Raw genomic sequence first — 20,994 nt, 5'->3', positions numbered from 1 at the left:
TGTAATTCAACAAGAAGAAGAAGAAGAGGAACAGGAGGACGAGCACGAAGAGAGGCAGTTTTTGCCTGAGCAGCCCAAGACGTCTCACCGGAAAGAAAACTTAATTTGGCAATTTTTTTAAATTCCCAAAGGTCAGAAAAAAGTAAATGCAAGATACGTAACTTGCCTTATATGTCAAGATAGACTGTCCAGAGGGACCGACAAAAAATACAGTTTCGGAAACTACACAATGCATCGCCATATGACTAGGTGGCATCCTAACAACTACAGTGCTGCACAGTTTCGGAACGACCTAGATAATCTCCCTATTATGGCCAGAAGATCTGTTGTACCGGAAGTAACGGGACCAGAGGGCAGGGAGATGGTGCCAAATATACAAATGAGATTTGGTGAAGTAAAACACACCTGCGTATTTTGCGATGGATTCATTTCCTACGGAGAAAGAAGCATCACTCTGATCAACAGAGCTATTGACTATCATATGCAAGTTTGTCCGAAACGCCCAAAATAATAAATACTTCTTTTTTTTGTTTTGTTGCTCCTGTTGAGCCCTTTACAATGAATCGTTTTCATTGCCCCCTCCAAGAAAAACCCAAAAAAATATAAAACTGTTCCGAAAAATTCAAAAACAGTAAAAAAATGTTCAGAAAAATGAAAAAAAAAGTTCTTTTCAGAACTACCTCCCCGTTATTAAAAAATTGGTACAATATTTGGAACTGTGCCAACCTCTATTTCTCTTAGTTCGCTTCCTAGTTCGCTCGCTGGTACGCGAACTGGAAGCGAACCAAAAACAGTAAGTATAAGGGAAGGAAACACACACTTATGTTAAAAGAAAGACAGCTATAGGGGAGTAAACTAGAGATACTATTACCCATAATCCACTACTGATGATGTCACATATTACATCATTCATGACATGCTCAGTGACATCATCAGCAGAGGATTGCGGGTTTTTTGGCAACATGCCTTATCCACGGTTTAATAACGCTGCCTTTTGCTTTATATAAGTTTTCAAATTGTATGAAATATATACCAATAGGTCTTTATGAACCTTTAGGTAGTGCTTTTGTTCATGAGGTCTGGTCGCTTCCATACACATACAGATGTTTCAAAGATGATCAAGAAGTTTATCTGAATGGAGAGGAATGCACTGAGACGCCAGATCATTCACTAATGTGTAGGCACATACAGTTACACGATTCATGCAACAAACACCGACCAAATATGGCTTGCGTGTTGCAAGGCACGCCAGTTCCTGCTATCATCCCCACGTTCAAGTTGTTGGAAAATGGTAGTTATTTGATGCTCAATAATGAAGATTGTTCTGAGTTAATTAAAAGTATTCCTTTTATCGTAACAGTAAGTGAACGGGTTATTTGCTGCAGAAATGTTCTATTTCCTCCCACACATGAACATAGGGAGTTTTCAATCTGGCCACAAATACCAACCTTGGGACACGTTTCAACGGCATGACAAGAATAAGAGCTCTTTTGTCTCAGAGAGAGGTGGCCTTGAGTTCGGCCCGTGAAACTTTCGTACTTCACATAGCGAACACCCGTACACAGGTTTGCCTTTCAATTTCAGCAACATGTTTCCGACTATCTTTAACGCATCCTCCACAAAATCCCTGGCACACTTTTTTAAAGTTGTTACCAGTGGTCTCGTGACTTCATTTGAGAAAATCTTTGGAGTCATCCCTGCTCCCTTTCATTCCATTTTCTCCACTCTGGTTCGTGGATTGCATTTTTACTTGCATTACCAGCGGACGCTCTTGTGCTTTTTTACATTTTTAAATATGGATGTCCCTCCTATGCAACCTCCGACCCTGCAGCTGCTGACACTGTTCCGCAATCGCATGCTAGAATATTATGGCACAATGCCGTTGGCGATATTAAGCACGGCATATGGATTATCTTTTCGGTTCTCCTACTTCACCTGTGTCCAGCCTGTATTTCACTGCCTGACCTGTGATTTCGATTGGGCCATTGATTTGTGTCTCTGCGGACCGGTTTCTCCTGACGTCGACTTTAATCAGCTGATGACTCCTATCATTACTCACGAGTTGATTTGTCCTGGCGAAAGGATTATGGCTGTGGCATTGATGCATGGACTACTTGGTCCCTGGAATTTACTGGCGGCAGCACAGTCTTTCTTGGAACACAGCTTTCTTGAAAACCCACCGAGCTGTCCTCTGATGGTGATAGAGGATCCGGTGCTGGGAGAGCACGTATGTTCTTTTCCGCTTTTAAATTGGATGGCTGAACTGTTTTCGGATGAAGACGGTGACTTCCTATTGGAGGCTGTTGCAGCTTATTTTGCATACACAGTTATGTCATAGACCTTTTTCATGTTTCATATGCTGAGTACTAGCATTTCATTGACAATTCATTGACTTATTTGTCAAGTTTTTATTATTTACCTTGCCTATTGGCTTAAGACTCGATAAAGTACTTGGCTGTTTTATTTTTCTTTAGCATTGAATTTTCCTAGTTTTTAATGCTTTACCTTGCGGACCGTCCACATATAAACTTGCAATCTGCTCTCATGAGATGGCACTTCTATTATCTTATTCAGTTCGTTTCCGGATCATGAGGAGGTGTCATCTAGGTCCTGGATATCTTTACACCGTGTTAAGTTAGCATGGGCTCATTACCGGTTTAAACGCCATTTTTCCTTTTTTGCAACTTCTGCACACGACACTTAGTTGTTGCTTTAGCTTTCCACCTAGTAGTTCATCGTGGTTTACATGAGAATAATATGTTATTGGTCTACTATCTGCTTTACTTGTTAAACTATATCTGTACAGCGAGTGCTAAAGTTTCAAGAACAACACGATACAGAATTGTTATGAGGTCTGATCTCCACGACTTCATACTCATAACATAAGTGCAACTTCTGCCAATTCTGGGCATGAGGCGGGTTTTATATTGCTTTGCCGAACACACATACACAACAGTTGATGCGGTTCACATGAAGAGAGAGCTGGTGTATGCTGATGTGATTCCTTCAAATCTAAGACACTAAAGTATGGGCACGCCCTAAACCAACACAAAGAGACCTTCTTAGCAAATAATATAATATGTGTATTAGGGAGGGTGAGATATAAGCAGCCGCGGGCCGTGGAGGGAGTTACGGTGAGGCAGGGAGGCGGGGAGGGGGAGAAGCAGGGTGGAGCCCTCTCTACCTTGCCCCTCCCCCTCCCCGCCTCCCTGCCCCACCGTAACTCCCTCCACGGCCCGCGGCTGCTTATAAGTGTTGCTAACTCTTATTCATTTACAGCATGTTAACATACTGTCACCATTCGCTTTTTATGTACTAGTAACTATGCTGGTAATTTTGCTACTGATAATATGTGTACTTGTATTCTCCACCCTGCTTCTCCCCCTCCCCGCCTCCCTGCCTCACCGTAACTCCCTCCACGGCCCGCGGCTGCTTATAAGTGTTGCTAACTCTTATTCATTTACAGCATGTTAACATACTATCACCATTCACTTTTTATGTACTAGTAACTATGCTGGTAATTTTGCTACTGATAATATGTGTACTTTTATTATCTAAGGTACTACGCCTGAGAAGACGGCATTAGTAAATAAACATTTCAAATACACATGTGTTCTTCTTAACTCCATGTTCTGGTTTCTAAGAAATATATAACGACCGACTGTTCATGAGTTCCACGTATCCTGAGGTACTATAAGTTCATATTCTGGATTGTCTAAACATTGAGAGTTTGTTATATCCAATGTGACACTGTACCTAGCTTGCTAAATAGTTTTTGATTACTAACGTGAGTTTTGGGACACCCTAATTCGCCGAGGTTCCAATCCTCTGTCCACAGTTCTGTGTGAGAACAGAAACCCTGCGACAGGGGCACCCCCGACCCTTGCTGGACCTTCATCACACTTGCGATACAACTCCAGCAATGCGCCACCTTTACGGCACAGATACATCACGCATCTGTGCTGTTTTTGCCCCATGATGCGCCGCATTGTAAATGCAGCACACCATAGGTGACGGAACAGCGGCACAGAATGACTAACACATCCCTGGTGATGCGCCAGTCATCATAAATCTATCCCTATGCTTCTTATCTTGTTAGAGATGAACCGCCATATGTATCATCAAAGTTATTTGCATTTCCTAAATAGCGAACTTTAAGGAATAAATAGCGATTCTTTACCATTCCTAGTTTGCGATGAGCTATTTGCTAATTAGCCGAATGTAGCCCAATGAAGCCCAATGTAGCCCAATGTAGCCCAAAGATGGCCGCCAGACACACAAAAAAACAAATGTAGCCCAAATATCAGCCAGATGTAGCCCAACTATAGCCCAGTGACAGAATGACCAATCAGCTTCGCAAACCTCCGTTACGCGAAGCGGAGCGCTGTTACAGATATATATCTTTTTTTGAACGTTAATTTCTCAAAATCCACTGGAGCACATATATTGAGACCTAGCAAAGGCACATCGGGCTACCAGTCCCTAATATTTTGCCAAGTTTCGTGCAAATCCATTCAGCCGTTCAATTATTATTTTTATTATTTTTTTTTGCCCCGCGGGGCCCTTTTAAAACCTCCACATCAAACCTAGGGGGTCAGCGAGGATCTACTATGCCCCCTTATAGTTATTTCCCCCTTTGTTTTGACCTCCTCTTGTCTCTCGATCCTACCGAGAGACAAGATGGCGGCCGCTACGGACTGTTTGGAATGTTGACAGACGCCGGAGAACCAATCAGCTTCGCTTCACAAAGCTCCGTTGCGCGAAAAGTCCGCGAACCAGAGCGCTAACCGGTCCGCTGTTACAGATATATATCTTTTTTTAAACGTTAATTTCTCAAAATCCACTGGAGCACATATATTGAGACCTACAAAAGGCACATCGGGCTACCAGTCCCTACAATTTTGCCAAGTTTCGTGCAAATCCATTCAGCCGTTCGGGCTAAAAGTGAGGCCAACCGCCCTATGGAAAACTCAATGTTAAAAACACGTTTTGGGACCCCCCTTTTTTCTCGGCCCCCACTGGACGAACCCCCCCCAAATTTTCAAGGGCTGCTCAGAAACAAAATGTGCCATTTTCCTGAAAATTTCAGCCAATTCCGTCCACAAACGCCAAAGTTATTAGACATAGAATTTTCAAAAAACCCATAGAGAAAAAATCCTAACTATATATACCTACTGGCGACCGCCAGTAGGTAATACATATATATATATATATATATATATATATATATATTCACTGAAAAAACCATAGGTTATACACCATATATAGTTAGGAATTAGCATTTAAAAAACCTTATTTTACTCACACAAAACCATTGAAATTCCATATATAGTTAGTTGCACTAACTATATATCGCGCACCCGCAATCCACTGCTGATCATGTCACATATTACATCATTCATGACATGGTCAGTGACATCACTGATGACATCACTGATGACATCTCAAATGACATCACTGATGAGATCACTGATGACATCTCATTTGACATCAATGACCACATCACTGATGATATCATTCATGTGACAATACAATGCATCTCCTCACGTTTTAATATAACCTCTGTTTCACCCAGTGTTAAATACAGAGTATAATTTTTGAAACCATTGACACACCAATACTAGTTACTACATACGTACTCACTGATTCCTACGTCTACACACACATTCACTCATTCACCCATACAATCATTCATACATACAATCACTCATCTTTACAACACTATCATATGCACTCATACACCTATACAGACACTTACACTCTGCCACTCATCCATGGAGTTACTCACACACCTAGTCAGTCCTGTAAAGAATCAATCACACTTCCATTTTCTTGTCTATACAGTTAAACATAGAGCACCTTACATTTTCAAACATATACTAACACATACTTACTTTCTTATACAATCATTGATACAAATACACATTGATCTGCACAGAGTCACACACCTCCCAGCCAGCCACACACACACTCAGTCTCCTATACAAATACTTGGACAATCAATCAATAACCCATATAGTTAATCATATAGCTACTGATCAACACATGCAGCAGTTTACAGAACAACAGACATAATGATGCACAAATTAAGACAGTTTAGTCACTAACCCATGCACTCAGTGAGACACATTTAATCACTCACTCATACATTCAGTCATGCACCTACTAAATCCTTCGTCCAGACACTTATACATCTACTCATTCTTCAATATGTAAAACATATTTAAACTTTACAGAAACACACAGTCACTGGATGATGTCATCAGTGATCTCATCAGTGATGTCATTTGAGATGTCATCAGTGATGTCATCAGTGATGTCACTGACCATGTCATGAATGATGTAATATGTGACATGATCAGCAGTGGATTGCGGGTGCGCGATATATAGTTAGTGCAACTAACTATATATGGAATTTCAATGGTTTTGTGTGAGTAAAATAAGGTTTTTTAAATGCTAATTCCTAACTATATATGGTGTATAACCTATGGTTTTTTCAGTGAATTTTCAAGGTTTTGTAAATGCTAATTCCTAACTATATATGGTCTATAACCTATGGTTTTTTCAGTGAATTTCAATGGTTTTTTAATAGCAAATATCATAAGCTGTCGAATGTCAAGTACGTGGTAAGTAAAAACATTTTCGTGTTTATGCACACTGATCTGCTTTGAATGCTGCCCCCCACCCCTCATTTCTATTAGGAGTACTCTCGCTTTGCAGATAGTGAAGGGTAGTTAACGCAGCCCTTTGCCCCCTTTGTAATCCGTCGTGCCTGCTTCTCTCTCCATTTGATTGATTGTTCTCTTTGGTTCATTCTCTATTTACAAACAAGCACAGAGTCGCAATACTCTGTTTAGTCTTTGCAGATAGCGAAAAATCGTGTAAAAAAACAAAAGGAATCGAGCAAAATCAGTAGGCCACTAATGGGATCTCTTTTTGACCTCGCTAAAATAGAAACATTAGGAACAACCTGTTGAAAATAGCAATGCGTATGTACATAAGCGGCGTTCATTTGTGTTCACAGTACCACTTGTTGATTGTTTCAATCGAGCATTGAATTGTTCGAAGTTAATTCTCTTAAGGATCTTCTCTACCTGCAAACGAGGAAGAATAGGAATATTCTCTCTCCCTTTGCAGATAGTGAAGGGTAGGTAACGCAAGCCTTTAACACGTCGTACCTATTTCATTCCTCATTGATTGATTGATTGTCCGAACATTGACTGTTTGAGAATTAGTTCTTTTTGGAGGTATTCCCTGTTTGCAAATAAACGTAGGAAAATCTTTGGAAGTAGTGAAAGGGTACGTAATGCGGACCTTTCTCCCCCGTTGTAATCTGTCATGCCTATCTACTCCCCACTGATTGATGCACCTTTTTCACCCGGACCATTTACTAGAGATACGTCATCTGGCCCGACCAGAGAGCACCCCTAGTGAAAAGGACATATGCAATAATAACGAAGTGATCACTGTATCCTGTTAACAGAAACTTTACCATGAAACAACCTGGAAAGAAAAAATAGGAAAACGAAAATCAGTAGGCCACTGATGAACATGAACTTTTATTAAACAACGAACAAAGAAACGATAACATAACGTAATGATAAAACCTATTAATGTCCTAGAAACAAGAAAACGTTAAAATATGCCAGTGGTGAGAGACCAGAAAAACAGTAAGAGAAACCAAATCACCCCTCGCTGTCCCACCGCCTGCCACGCCAAAAAAATCGATAGACTAGGGAAAATGCAAGTCAGTAGAACATCCGCCCCCACTCTGGAAACTGGTGGGGCAGGGTTCCGGCTACGCCCAGCCGGGAGAAGCCCATATAAGGCAGGTCCTGCTGCCACGCCTCGGCCAGGAGATCCTAACGTAGGGTGTAGCCGGAGGAGAGGCCGAGGCCAGCGGGACCCGGCCAGGGGATTGCCTTTACAACGCTGAACAGTTGCAGGGGGGGGAATGTCTCCTCGACCCTCCCCTCTCTCTCCCAGTCCGGCCGCGGTGGCCCTTGAGAGTTGCAGGTAGTCCCGCCACATGCTCTTCCGGTCCGGCCACCAACGGTCGGGGGGCCGAGGCCGACGGGATCCGGCTGCAGCCGATAAACCAAGAAACCCGTTCATGGGGCCAGAGCCAGGGGCGTCCGGCCGACATCCACCGGAAGCCCGGCCCGAAGACGGACGGGACACTTCTTTCTTTTATAATGGCTGCGACAACACTGGGGGGGGATGTCTTGCACATGCCTCCGACCCCCCCCCCCCCCCTCGTCCTCATCGCCTGGTCCGGCCATAACAAATCTCAAGCGAGACGCCGTGGGGTGCACTGGGAGGGAGAGACGGTGCGAACAGGCCTCTCCCGCCTCCCCAGGTGGAGGCTTCCCAGCTGCACCCTCAGCGCTCCAGGCGCCCGGAAAAGGGTTCTTCCACTGTGGCCATGCTGCAACGTCTCGCCCGGCAGGGTGGAGCCCGTCCGCTCATGTGACCCCGCGATCGCCGGTAGCTGCCGAACTCTCAAAATGGCGGTCGACCTGGCAAGAGCGGGCCCAGCATAAAGAAATGGCCCGGTCACTGGTTGACTCCACCACCGTAGTCCTCCACGACCTTGAAGATTCTAGAGGAGCCGCGGGAGTCTCCGACCCCCGATGGGGAATGACTGCCATGATCGCCCGTGGAGTGACGAAACTGTATCCGCGGGACGTCGGCGCTCCCATGCTGGCGCCAGCCTCACTTTGAATTACTAGAATCCTGCAGACCTCACTTCCGGTGAAAGCACAGTGTGACCCAGTAGGAAAAATTATTGCACCCCCTCCCCTTTTTGACTGATAGTTCAAACCACCGATCCTTTCCTTTGCCCTTTTAACGGAACTTTGGACTGCCTCCCCCTCTTTTACATTTTCTAGAGAAAACAAAACATTAACCACTACATTAGCATAGCAGTTGACACCAGAACTGTTTTCAAATTGAAAACCAACAACATCTTCAACAGAATCCTTTTTGTTTCTGCTGTGACCCTGCTACAGCACAGGCATTGTCCCCAGCAGTAATTCTGCAATGCCGGTAAGAATAGCTGTGGTACCTACTGGACTCACTCACCCCCGCGGCGCCCCACGCCGTTTTTTGCTGGGCGGCAACTTACTAGACATCACTTTCGTGCCATCTAGATTTCAGCGCGTTCTGCTGCCTTGGAACTATTCGCACAACAGACCGCTACTGACAAGAATATTTCATTATTGGTGCTGTCAATTTCAATAAATCTATTGGATAATTCAAAAGAAATTGCCACGGTCTCTTCGTTGTTTAAATGTTTTTACTGTTTTTGTTTTCTTGTATATATTTATATGTTATTAAAGTTTTATATTCCTACTACTTTGTTGGAGTGCTATATATTTTTAATGTGACACATAATTGTAAAAACTTTGATGTACAAAGAGTCATTCCTGGAATCTTCCGCTTCAGGCTCGGTCCCCTCCCCAATCACAATACAGGATGGTTTTCAGATAGTAGGAACACGTGTGGTGTGACGGATCTCATCGGGTGTGGGCCTTGATCTACTATAACTCCTTTGAAGAGGGGTGATTCTTTACAGCTGGGGCCATAAACTACATCTGCAGGGCTAGCTGATAGCCTGGACAATCGGACACAGAGAAAGAGGAGTGTCAGAGGGTGCGGTAGTGAATAGGGCGGAAGGGAGGTGTCGGGCGGGCACAGAGTGTGATTCTCAGGGAAGAGCAGCGCAGATGGGGGGAGGTTTATTGCCCATGCATAAGACAGAGAGCGGTGGTGACCAGTGCCTAGGGAAGATGCTTGCGTGGGTGAGGAGCCATGCTACGAAAAGACAGCGTGCAGAGAGTGGGTCTGGTCAAGACATCTAAAATGGCTGCCGTGCACGACAAAAGTGTGGCATTTCAAAAAAGGCAAGATGGCGCAGACAATGTTTTTCAACACTTCCTGATTTCCTTCGAATCGAACGTTAACAGACGTTGGGGCATATTACCAAAGTTAAGCGATATTTATCGCTAACGATGCTTACCAACCAATTTTTTACCACTAAGCATCGTCAGAAATTATCGAAGATAAACCTTGCTATTATCAAGGTTTATCGCAAATGCGATAATAAACGGCCGCAATGCATGAATATCGCTAAAAACTCAGCGATATTCATGCATTACCGAGCTAATGCTCTTAGCCATGTTATCCACCTCCCATTGGATAACATGGCTAAGAACTGCTCAGGGCAGGTGTTACTTTTTGGAGATATTCGCGCTTAGCGCGAATATCTCCAAAAGTTGGTAATAGGAGATAGATATCTTGCATGTTGTAATGCAAGTTATTGTGGTATATGGAACTCATACCATAATCTCTCAGGAAAGCAGAAACTGATCCTTTTGGGACCGCCTAAAAAGGCCTAGGGGGTGAGGAGTACTCTACTTTGCCCCCTTTTCACGTTCCGAACTATTTTATTTTACTCTCTTCTGTAATTACACAAAATAGCAGCGATAAGATGCATCGGAGACACACAGTGAGAGAAAGGAGGCCGGAGATGAAGAAGAGATGTCAAATACACATTGGAGATAATATAGTGGCAGAAGGGAAGTAAATATGAGTAAACTTACCATGTAACATAAAAATGTTGCACTCTATACTATAAGTCTCATTTTATACTACAATCACTTCGCTACAACCTCATAAATTAAAAATAAAAATGAATAATGTCTCAAACAATTTTTGATTTCTAAATATAAATTTATTCTTCAGAATTTTCTAAATTTGAAAGAACTAGTAACATGTCCTCATCAGCAATGTCCTCATTAAAAGTCTCCAATGATGATTCTTGTAACTCTATGGTCTCCAAACACTCGATAAATTCGCCATCAAGAGATTGATCAAAAAAATCATTCAAGTCATCTCCTCCTTGTGACAATATTTCATTATTGGTGCTGTCAATTTCAATCAATGTAGTGGAATCATTCAAGTCATCTCCTCGTGACAATATTTCATTATTGGTGCTCTCAATTTCAATCAATGTAGTGGAATCATTTAAGTCATCTCCTCCTTGTGACAATATTTCATTATTGGTGCTGTCCATTTCAATCAATCTAATGGAATCATACAAGTCATCTCCTCCTTGTGACAATATTTCATTATTGGTGCTCTCAATTTCAATCAATGTAGTGGAATCATTCAAGTCATCTCCTTGTGACAATATTTCATTCTTGGTGCTGTCCATTTCAATCAATCTAATGGAATCATACAAGTCATGTCCTCCTTGTGACAATATTTCATTATTGGTGCTCTCAATTTCAATCAATGTAGTGGACAATTCAAAAGAAATTGCCACGGTCTCTTCATTGTGAGCCATTTTATTTTGAAATTGCTTGCTGTAAATTGCAGAAAAAAATAATCACTTTCATTTATCGTTTTTAGTAATACATAATATAAAACTAACTTTATCAAGTATTTAGTATAACAGAAGGACTGCAAATAAATAACAGAAAACATTTTTCAAATTATCTTCAAGTGTACAACATAGTTCCCCTTACAAATTAACAACTCACCTTTTTAAAAGTAGCAGAAGTGTTAGTACTGTGTAAATCAAACACCAGAAATTCACCACCAAAAATTCCTCACAAATGTACCTCAGACAGTAGTATCACAAAATGGCTGTGGTTTCCTCTCATTTGACATATATACATAACCAATTAACTTTCATCACACACAAATACAAAACCAAAGTAACATTTTAATTGGTTCTAAATTTCAACATTTTCAAATGTGTTTTCCCCATGCAATTTTCCATAGGACATTTACATACGTCTATAGCCTGAATGGCTGAACGGAATTACACCAAACTTGACAAAATGGTACATCAAACCTAAGAGGTCAGGAAGGATCTACTATGCCCCCTTATGGTCATTTCCCCCTTCGCTTTGGCCTCCTCTTGTCTCTCAATCCTACCGAGAGACAAGATGGCGGCCGCTACGGACTGTTTGGAATGTTGACAGACGCCGGAGAACCAATCAGCTTCGCAAAGCTCCGTAACGCGAAAAGTACGCGAAGCGGAGCGCTGTTACAGATATATATCTTTTTTTGAACGTTAATTTCTCAAAATCCACTGGAGCACATATATTGAGACCTAGCAAAGGCACATCGGGCTACCAGTCCCATATATTTTGCCAAGTTTCGTGCAAATCCATTCAGCCGTTCGATTATTATTATTTTGTTTTTTTTTTGCCCCGCGGAGCCCTTTTAAAACCTCCACATCAAACGTAGGGGGTCAGCGAGGATCTACTATTCCCCCTTATGGTCATTTGCCCCTTCGCTTTGGCCTCCTCTTGTCTCTCGATCCTACCGAGAGACAAGATGGCGGCCGCTACGGACTGTTTGGAATGTTGACAGACGCCGGAGAACCAATCAGCTTCGCTTCACAAAGCTCCGTTGCGCGAAAAGTACGCGTCCTGGAGCGCTGCCCGGTCCGCTGTTACAGATATATATCTTTTTTTAAACGTTAATTTCTCAAAATCCACTGGAGCACATATATTGAGACCTACAAAAGGCACATCGGGCTACCAGTCCCTACAATTTTGCCAAGTTTCGTGCAAATCCATTCAGCCGTTCGGGCTAAAAGTGAGGCCAACCGCCCTATGGAAAACTCAATGTTAAAAACACGTTTTGGGACCCCCCTTTTTTCTCGGCCCCCCCTTGACGAACCCCCCCCAAATTTTCAGGGGCTGCTCAGAAACAAAATGTTCCATTTTCCTGAAAATTTCAGCCAATTCCGTCCACAAACGCCAAAGTTATTAGACATAGAATTTTCAAAAATCCCATAGAGAAAAAATCCTAACTATATATACCTACTGGCGACCGCCAGTAGGTAATATATATATATATATATATATTTAGGTCCACATCCTTCGCGGCGCCGGGACACCGAGACAGCGGTGCAGCTCAGGGGCAAAGGAAACCCTGTACAGTATTCAGGTCCTGGAGGAAATACAACAAAAAACAACAACCAGTCAGGAGGGGTGGCTGGAACAAGCGGAAGCACGACAACCCCAGTGGGAGTGGAAACACGGGGTCAAAAGAAAATACGAGGAAAATGAATGAACGCAACGTGGTAAATCTTTCCTCTCATACTTTGTCTAAAGTAGAATTTGATGTATTACAATTTGGCCTCTCCTTCTGCCCTTCGGCAAATTTTAACTATTCCCAGGAACGAGTAAACTTGTTTAAATTTACTAGGAAATTGCGGCTGCAAAAATGGAATAAACTTAAGGTGAAAAACATAGTTAACACTGTTCCTAGTGTCACACCAGCTAAAGAGACCATTGAGGAAGTAGAAACATTAATTGCCATGAAAGACCTAGAGTTTGGTACTCCTGAGAATACTCCCAATGATGCGACTTCGTTGGGTTATAGAACGGATCTGAATTGTCCAAATCATTTCAAATCCAAATCCACTTTTAACCCGGCATTGCCTGCTTGCAGCATTGACACCTTTGAGACATTGGTTATAAATGACTTCAAGGATCTTGCTAAAAGAAAGTGTTGGTCTAATGATAACTTAACCAAAGCAGAAAAATCAGCTATTAAGTCCCTGGAAAACGACCCCTCTATTGTTATTCGACAATCGGACAAAGGGGGGAACGTGGTACTAATGGATGCTAGTAACTATATCAATGAGGGCATGAAGCAATTAAATGTAAAGGAATGTTATGAAGTTTCCTCCTTACAGGCGATTGAACAAAGTAACAATGCCTATTACGAATTGCTAAAAAATTGGCGCGAAAGTGGCATCATTGAATGGGATGAGTACTCTTTCTTATTAAATCGTAACCCAAGAGTAGCTGTCCTATACTTACTACCTAAGTTACACAAAGACCCAGTCACTCCTCCTGGGAGGCCAATAGTATCTTCTATTGGGTCTCTTTTGGAGAATACATCGAGATATATCGATTTCTTTCTGAGATCCTTTGTTGAGAATGTCCCCTCATATTTCAGGGACAGTAGAGACTTCATCAACAAAATTTAAAATTTCGAGTGGAAGGAAGGTTATCTACTTATCACGTTAGACGTGTGCAGTTTGTACACGTCTATCAGACATGAGGACGGCATAAAAGCTTGTCGGAAATTTTTGAGCTCCAGATCAATCTCTTATCTCAAGCATTCTGACATGATTGTTCAGATGATGAGGTTTTGTTTGGAGAATAACTTCTTTGTCTTTAATGATGTTTACTATAAACAACGACAAGGTACGGCGATGGGAACTTGTTTTGCTCCCAGCTTTGCGAATCTATTCATGGCAAGCTGGGAGCAGCAAGTGGAGAAGATTCACGAGATGTACCGTGGCCATGTAAAACTATGGCTACGATACATCGATGATCTGTTCATTATATGGGAGGGCACACAAATGGAAGCAGAAAGTTTCATTGTGGGCCTCAACAATAACGACCAGAACATCAAATTGGAAGGTCACATGGATACTCAGAGTATGGTGTTTTTGGATCTGCATGTGGGGGTGTTAAAAAAGAGGTTAATTACCAGTCTCTACCGCAAAGAAACCGCAGGAAACACCTTATTACATGCGGAAAGTGGACATCCGAAGGCCCTGATTAAAAGCATTCCCTTTGGTGAATTTCTCCGGGCTCGGAGAAATTGTAGCACTGAAGAGGACTTTGTGGCTGAAAGTGCATGCATGGAAAAACGCTTTGTTGATAGAGGGTATCAACCTTCAATCATAGAAGCTGCACGGAAAAAGGCTAGTGAAATCAGCCACCAAGCATTGTTAACTTCCAATGAAGACTCAAAACCTGCAAGCACTAAAGAGGTAGTTAGATTCATCTCTACTTACCATTCCAAATCTTGGCAAGTGTTTAACATTTTCAAATGCCACTGGAATGTGTTGAAAACTGAACCTACCCTGAATGAGGTGTTGCCTGAAAACCCTAAGATAACTTATAGGAAAGCCCATTCTTTAAAGGATAGGTTAAGCAAGAATGAAGTGAGTCTTACTGCAACGAAAACTAGTGATATCAAAGGTTTCTACACCTGCATGAAATGCAAAGCCTGCAGGCATAGTCATAACATCAAGAGAGTCTTTTTCCCTGTTGAAGCAACCGAAAAAACTATCAGTAAACACCTCACATGTCTTTCAGAGTACTGTGTGTATATCTTGACGTGCCCATGTGCAAAAAAATATGTGGGAAGCACTATGTTTCCTGCAAAAAAACGGGTGTTAGAACACATGAGATCTGTTGAGAATAAAGATCAAACCTCACCAGTTGCACGCCATTTCGAGGAATTTCATAAAAGTAACAGGAATCTGTTGAAATTCTTCGTAATCGACAAACTGCCTGACATGAAGAGGGGAGGCGATAAAATTCGCAAATTAAGACAAATGGAGAATAGGTACATTCTGGAGCTAGACACCCTAATACCGAGAGGCCTGAACTCTGAAGAAGAGATGAAATGGCACCTGGGGGATTAGGGTATAGGCAAGCTAGAGTTCTTAGGCTCCTCAGATGATCGCCTTGGCCCTACCCACATAGAGATGTAATAGGACCCTTATTCTTCATAGCGCAATCTGTGATTTTAATTAACAATAATTGTTATTGTATGTTTCACTGTTAAATCCACTAATGTTTGACTCAGTACAATGATGGTGGTAGGGTGGTATGCTTTAAGTTATCAGTAACTTTATTAGTCCACTCTCTCTGTCTTTTATGTCTCACTTGTAGGTATTGCAAGGTTAATGGTGCACAGGAAGAAATTCTACTGAGATATTTAAACCTGGAGCGGTCAGAGTTCATGCACTGTATATACTACTCACTAGAGACTTTTGGAATCAAGTAGACATTTATCTAGTACGGTTTATGAGGATAAATGAATTTCGCTTGATGATTTGCACTGTATATACTACTCACTTGAGACTTTTGAAATGAAGGAGACATTTATTTAGTGCGATTTATGAGGACAAGTGTAATTCGCTTAATGATTTGCACTACTATGAGTTGTTGCGAGGGACTAGTGTTTATCATTATGATCAATGTGTCTGTAAGATGCAGCCCACTTGGGCTATATTGCGCTATTTTTGAAAATGCAAAATTCGTAAATTTGAAAATGCAATATTTATAATTTAAAAAATTTGTTTTAGAAAAATTTAAAAAAGTTAAAAGTTTACAAATCAAGTTTACCTCATTGCTAGACTCACCCAGGATTCAGTTTGAAAATGAATTGCGTCTCAAATGTCAGATTGACTTTGGTTAATAACTGGGGGCACTATATCTTGAAATAACACTGGTAACAATGAAGTGAATTATTACCGAAATCGCACTTGTTAGCATTATGTTGAGTAATTGCACAATGATGCTTTAGGAGTGTCATATGGTAGGCACAAGGCAGAGAGTTATTGTTATTGTTTGTGTACTATTTAATTCATGAGAAACAAAACTCCTTTCCAAGATGGCCACGCTATTGATGTAATGTCTTGAGTCCCCTTTTTATTTTTGTCACACTCAATCACGTGAAACTTTATTTAATGTCCATTCACTGTTTCGAAACTACCCGTGACCAAGGCGAGTTGTCTCGTTGAAACGCGTTGGGTTGTTTCCATTGTTTTCATCACGTTGCCTGTTTTGAAATAAATTAATGATTCTGGAAGAGCGCTTTTGATATTGCATCATCTCGAGTCTCTCAAGGGGAGTGCAGGACCGTAGCGCTGCTACGTTTGTGGACCTGAATATATATATATATATATATATATATATATATATATATATATATATATAACATTTCTATGGCAAAATGAAACCCCTCATTTTGTTCCTTTTCAAATTAAATGTATTAAGTGTTACCACTTTATTCCAATCAAGATGACTTCAGGTGTGCCATATTTTTGTCATAAGTTTTTTTTTTTTTTATATATTTATTAAGCGCTCGTACGCCCGAGGGCTTCATGGCGCTAAAGAAAGGAAACACAACACAGCAGTTAAAAGTGAAATACAGCTCAACAGTAGGCCTGCAAGAACAGCCAGGTTTTAAGAGAATGTCTGAAGCTAAGAAGGTCTCTGCTCAGTTTCAATTGTAAGGCAAGCGAATTCCAGAAGGTGGCAGCAAGATGGTCAAAACAGCTGCCACCAAGGCGCTTCCTTTTGTAAGATGGAACAATCAATAGAAATTTTTTAGCAGAGCGGAGATTTAAAGATGGATTGTATCTAGAGACCAGCTCTTTTATAAACTTCGGGCCTGAGTTTTGTAAGGTTTTAAAAATTATACACCCGGTTTTGAATGTGATTCGCTGCGCAACAGGTAGCCAATGTAGTTGTTTCAAACCAGGTCTAATAGATTGCCATTTTGTGAGTCCCAGAATAAGCCTGGCGGCTTGATTCTGGGCCAACTGAAGTCATTTTAACTCTCCCGCTTGGAGCCCCAAATAGAGACTATTAGAAAAGTCCAGTCGGGATAAGACAAGGGCAATAATGACCTGGATGAGAGCAGACTGCGTAAGAAAGCAAGCTATTTCCCTTATTTTTTTTAGTTGAAAGAAACTGGACGACACTACAGCGCCTACCTGTCTTTTCAAAGAAAGGTCCTCACTAATTATTACTCCCAAGCTTTTGACTGAGGACGATATCATAGGTGGAGCCCCCATGCTGGAAGGCCAAAAGCATGGGCTCCAACTTAGTTCACTCTGCCCAGGCAAGACCAGTTCAGTCTTGCCTGGGTTAAGTTTCAGATGATTACGACTCATCCATCCCTGAATGTGTGTCATGGTGTTATTAAATTCTTCCACAGAATCCTTGGTGTTCAGAGGGAAGATGAGTTGCAGATCGTCCGCATAGTTAAAGATGGTAACTTTGGCATTTCTTAGGGAGTACAGTAGTGGGCGAAAGTGACAAAGATGAGCCCTGGGGTACTCCACAAGTGGTGGGAATGGTAGGGGCTGTAAAAGGGCCCAATCTTACTGATTGAGTGCGGCCTGTGATAAAGGAACGGATCCAACTCAACGCAGGCCTCCTAAGGCCAGCTTGTTCGACACGGTTGACCAGGATGGTATAGTCAACCGTGTCGAATGCTGCCGAAAGGTCGAGTAGTACCAGGGCCTGGTGGATTCCTTTATCCGCATTCCGCCTCAAAGTATTTTGTACCGCCAATATGACAGCTTCCGTTGAGTGACACAAACGGAAGCCAGCCTGATTGGGTTCAAGATATTCTGTTTGTTCTATGAAATTAGACACGTTTGCACAGACGTGGGCTTCCAATAGCTTAGAACTATAAGGCAGCAGTGATATAGGCCTGTAGTTTAATGGATCAAGCGGATCTGCACCAGCTTTCTTGATCAGGGGGATAAGCAGGGCCTTCTTAAGACTATTGGGAACTTTACCCTGTAGGAGTGATCCATTTAGCAGAGTAAGCACACCCTCAGGAATGGCTGTCCCCACCTCTCTGAGGATATGCGGGGGGCAGGTATCATCAGGTGAACCCGATTTAACCCTTGCAAAAAGATTGGACAAAATCTTACTATCAATAAGGGGGAAGGCCTCTAGCGTATGAGGATTATAGTAGGTGTCATCCAAAGGAGGGGGGAGTAAAGCATTAGAGATACTCTCTTTTATGGTACGAATTTTATTAAAGAAAAAAGAGTTCAGTGAATTGCAAAGATCCTGGGTTGGAGTGACCGATAGAGAGGTTCTATCACTACTACTAAGCTCATTCACAATATTGAACAGATCTTTCGATTTATTACGAGAGTTCAAAATTTTTTCAGAAAAATAATCAGTTTTTTGTTTTAGGACAAGTTTTTGATAGTCTTTACGAGCCTTGCAATAATTGGCTTTTTCTTGTGTGGAGTAGCCAATTCTCCACTTCCTCTCTTTTTGATGTACTTCCAATTTTAAGGACTTCAGGTGTGGAGTAAACCACTTATGTGCGTCATTAGGGCGGGAACGAGGAATGTTTGTACAAGGCGCGTAGGCGTCAGCTGCCTGACATAGCCAGTAAGAGTAGGCTTCTTCAATAGCATCGATGTCCTTGGCTATGGGGGGAAGGGACGAGGCCAAGGTATTCAGAAAAGCTGAAGTATCAATGTCCTTCCATTTTCTGATTTTCCCGCCTGTTTGGAAAACTTGTTTTTTGCCCTTCTCAATGGTGAGCATAAAGTGTATAAGAAAATGGTCTGACCAAATACAAGGAGTTATAGAAAGAATAGAAAGGGGAATATTCTGGGACCATATTTGATCAAGGCTATGCCCTTTTTCATGGGTTGGCAGATGGATCTGTTGAGTTAAGTTCAGGTCTAGGAGTAAATCCTTAAGTTCTGCTGCCTGAGCGTCCAAGACAGTAGCATCAAACCAGAGGTTCAGATCACCCAACAAAACAATTTTCGTGTAATTAATTACAAGAGAGGCTAGTTGTTCTGCCAATGAGGCAGCAAACTTAGGCATAAGTTGAGGGGGGGCGATAAATAAGGACCATTAACAGTGTTCCACTGTCAGTGTCCATTTTAAAAACGATATTCTCTGAACCTGTGAGGTCGAGAGGTGGTAATAGGGAGAACTTGTGGGCATTACGAATAATGGCTGCGACTCCTCCACCTCTTTTATCGGCGGATCTATCAGCATTTAAAATTTAATAATCAGAGGGAACAGCCGCCAAAATGTGTGGTAATGAGTCAACGTTGAGCCAGGTCTCCGTAAGGAGCAGGATGTCGGGTTGCTCAGATCGCAGCATTAGAAATATGTCCATATGGTGTTTAGCCATCGACCTCGTGTTCAAATAAAAGCACTTAAGCTTGGTCTGTAATTCTAATAAGGATGGAGGACAAGCGCGGGGGCTGGGATGGTTAACATTTCCGGCTGTGTAATTAGGCTTTACAATACCATAGGTGGCAGTGCGTTTAAGTACATGAGGCGATAAAGGTGGGCATAAGTTGTCTAATTGTCTTAACAGCAACAAATCATACGAGGAGTATGTGTAAATTTGACCTGGGGTTTTAGCCCCCGGCCCCAGTCAGCCGCGGACGGGCGCAGACGGGCTTGACTTATGCGCGACTTCGGCGCGCCTTCGTCGCGCCCGCTGCGCCCGTCCGCTGCGCTCCCGGATACACATTTAGTTATAAGCCCTGCCTCCCGGAAGAACTAGACCGCTAGCTCCGGTCCAGCCCCACCCAAGATGGCGCCTCGCCTCGCCCTCCACACAAACGGCACCAGCCGCGGTGGAACGGGGCGGGGTACAGATAACAAATAGACCACAACACAGTGCGCAAAATTAGTGAGTGCAATTAAGTTTTTTTAAATTAAAATTCAGGCATAAAAATTATACAGCGCTGACATCTCGATCATGCCAGTACTGTCTGCAATCACAACAAGTAACTGTGCGTGAAGTTGTACTAACAATCGGTTCCCCAGAGAGCAAAGTTGCTGCCACCAACCTTCTGTTCTCGAGGGGCCCTGGGCGTTGGATCGTTTAAGCCCTGCCTCCCGGAAGAACTAGACCGCTAGCTCCGGTCCAGCCCCACCCAAGATGGCACCTCGCCTCGCCCTCCACACAAACGGCACCAGCCGCGGTGGAACGGGGCGGGGTACAGATAACAAATAGACCACAACACAGTGCGCAAAATTAGTGAGTGCAATTAAGTTTTTTAAAATTAAAATTCAGGCATAAAAATTAAACCGCGCTGACATCTCGATCATGCCAGTACTGTCTGCAATCACAACATTGGGCTACATTTGTTTTTTTTTGTCTCTGGTGGCCATCTTTGGGCTACATTGGGCTACATTGGGCTACATTTGGGCTCTAACATATATATAGCCCAATGTAGCCCAATATATATTTTTCAAAGTTAATTTTCGTAAAAACCACTGGAGCATATATCTTGAGACATAGCAAAGGCACATCGGGCTACCAGTCCCTACAATTTTGCCAAGTTTTGTGGAAATCCATTCAGCCGTTCGAGCTAAAAGTGAGTCCAACCGCCCTATGGAAAACTCAATGTTAAAAACACGTTTT

This window comes from Lissotriton helveticus, chromosome 2_1, assembly GCF_964261635.1.
Source record: "Lissotriton helveticus chromosome 2_1, aLisHel1.1, whole genome shotgun sequence".
Taxonomy (NCBI): domain Eukaryota; kingdom Metazoa; phylum Chordata; class Amphibia; order Caudata; family Salamandridae; genus Lissotriton; species Lissotriton helveticus.
Note: the sequence above shows the minus strand (reverse complement) of the source record.